This window comes from Elephantulus edwardii, unplaced genomic scaffold, assembly GCF_000299155.1.
Source record: "Elephantulus edwardii isolate Elephantulus edwardi_28Jun2011 unplaced genomic scaffold, EleEdw1.0 scaffold00041, whole genome shotgun sequence".
Taxonomy (NCBI): Eukaryota; Metazoa; Chordata; class Mammalia; order Macroscelidea; family Macroscelididae; genus Elephantulus; species Elephantulus edwardii.
In genome coordinates this window covers 10,752,434-10,755,436 of record NW_006399791.1, presented here as the reverse complement: position 1 = coordinate 10,755,436, position 3,003 = coordinate 10,752,434, and positions in this window count along the sequence as shown.

Below are 3,003 nucleotides of genomic sequence, written 5' to 3'. Positions count from 1 at the left end.
ATCTCTGTAGATGTTCATTGAAATGAAAAATAAAAAAACTAAATTAATAAAAAAAGGAAGTTCAGTGTGTACATACTACTGAAGTTGTGAGAAACAAGCAATGAAAAGAGTGGGAAGGTTCAGGGAAAGGAGCTGGCCCCATAGTAAGCATTCCAAGAACGGGAGAGTTGGACTGCGAGGGGGAAAAGGAGGTGGAGGTTGGGAGACTGAAATGAGAGTGATACACGTATCACAGAGCTCGGATGGTAGCACAGAGAGAGAGAGAGAGATAGTGTCAAGGTCAACTACTGCCAATCTATCTCACCCAGGATCTGACTCCTTTATCGAATGTGACTCATTCCTTCAGCTAGTGGGCCCTCCTGGTGTTGGGCCCAAAGTAAGTGGGATAAGCAGTATTCTGTTGTGATCTATAGCATTTTCACTGGCTGATTTGAAAAGTTGATATCCAGTCTACTTTTTTTCTGGTTTTTCATAGTCTGGAAGCTCCACCAGAGACTGGAAACTGGCCCACTGTTACTCTGCTGATATCGGAAATACCAGTGCTGTAGCTTCTAACATCACAGCCATGTCCAAGCTGCTGCCTCCCTAACAAACACGGGCTGAAACGATAGCTCCCTTCCATCCACAGTGAGTGTTCAGTAAAACACTGCTGAAACACTGAATAACGATCCCTCAATCAATAAAGAAATTGATTAATATTTGACTTGGAAATAAGCAATTCTATTTCAGACAGTTTTCTGAGTAAGCAAGTATCTATATATAAGCTGCCTCTTCTTTTTTTTTTCTTTTCTTTTTTTCTCTGTTGCTCCTAACCCCTCCTTCATTCCTCCAGGGATCTTTCGACCTTCCAATGAGAAACTTCTAGATAGAGAATTTTCTGTGCTCTCTCTTCAATACCTCTGAAAGCTTTTCTTTTTGACATTGTAGGTTATAGTTTCAATAAGCAACACTGATATCTTTCATTGCCAGGAGTTAAGATGACTCTGAACAGAAAGTGTCAATCCCTCGTCTGCTCCAGTAGTCTTCCAATGTCACAGGCTGGTGGAATGGGGCACATATTCAAGAAGAAGGTAGTAGCCTTGAGAAAGCACCAAATGAACCAAATACTGAAATAAGAGGACAATAATTAAGGCTGAACCTGTGCCATAAAAAGGATGCTCAGAAATAAACCCAGAGATGTTTGTGGCCACATTCTGCTTGTGTTCTATCTAAAAGTCAAGCTCTTCTTTTATTCCCATCCTTCTTCCTCTAACCTTCCTTCTTCCTCGAATTCCACTAATATTTCCTCACTGTGTGCTTGGCACTGTGGGTGGAGTCATGATAAGACATGGTTCCCCTCCTCATGCGACATCTATTTTAGTTGCTCTCTTCCCCTTACCTCGTCAAGCACAGCCACCTGTCCCTGCCCTGTCACTCCTGCTCTCTGAACTGCCGCTCTCCAGCTCATTCTCTGCTCTTTAAACACCTTTACATTTTTGAAAACTTTTCAGGCTTGCAGAAGAGTTACAAAAATAGTGCACATAGTTGATACATACTCAGATTCCCCAAATGTAAAAATATCATTGGGTTGATTTTCTCATCTTCTCTGTGCATGTATGTTGTTAATCAACTCATAACTGACCCTCCAACAGGTCTACAAAAGCAGTAAATCACACAAAAGGAGATGGTCTATCTTTCTCTTTCGAAGCAGCTAGTGAATTTCAGCTGAGTCATTGGTTGACAGTGTGACTCCTTACCACTAAGCCACCAGAACTCTTTCTCTGTCTGTCTATCTGTGTCTCTATCAACCTATCTACCCACACACATTCTGAAGGGAGTTGCAGACATAGCTATGATGCCACTTTACCTCTGATGGGTTTCGTGTTTATTTCCAAAGAGCAATGCATTCTCTTATACAACAACAGTACAATAATCCAAACTAGCAAATTAATATTCTTAAAGCACTAGGATCTAACTTATAAACCTTATGAAAATTTTTAGATTGTTCCACTAATTTCCTCTCTCAAATAACAAAAACAGAGAGGAAAAAAAGAAGTCTAGAATTCAACGCAGAAATTGCTTTCTACTGGTTTGCTGTCTTTGTAGTCTCCTTTTTTCAGTTTCCCTTATCTGGATAGAGGGCACTTTGGTGGCTTGGTCCACAGGGAGTTGCACAGCTAACTTCAAGGCCATGACAACCAAGGCTCCATAAAGAAGCTGGCCAGTCACCTCTTGTGCAATTCAGAGCCTTGGGAACTCACTGGAGGGTCAGCGATGAGTGAGTTCTGACTCAACAGTAACGAGTGAGTGAATGAATATGAACAAGAGCCCTAGTGGAACAGTTACGTTTGAGCTGCTAACCAAATCCACCAGGCACTCTGTAAGCAAAAGGTAGACAGTTGGCTCTCATGAAAATCAATAGCCTTGAAAATCCAATGGAAAAACATCAGGAGTCAGAATCAACTCAATGACAGTAGTTTTGATTTGGGTTGGCTTAATGAGGACAGTTCATCAGTCTTTGTCTTTCTTGATCTTAACACCTTCAAAAAGTATAGATCAGTTATTTTGTGGATTGTCCTTTATTTGTGTATCTGTCCAAGTTTTCTCATAATTCAGTTAAAATTGTGCATTTTTGGTAGAAAAACACAAAAGTCTGGAATCATAACATCACAGTATTAGTAGTTGGTATCGATTTGTCCCAATATCTGCAATATACAATTTTAATACAAAATAATCCCTCACCCCCAAATTTTTAATATAAAAACATTTGAAATGACATTTTTGCAAATAATGTATACACAGGTTACTGAGATTAGAACACTAATATCTTTGAGAACATTTTAGTTGGACAATGACCAAGGAGGAGATAGAAGGAGAATTGATGCCTTTGAGCTGTGGTGCTGGAGAAGAGTATTGAGAATACCATGGACTGCTGGGAAAACAAACAGATTTGTCCTGGAAAGGGTTAAACCGGGTGGCTCCTTGGAGGCAAGGATTCTGAGGCTCCGTCTAACATACTTTGGA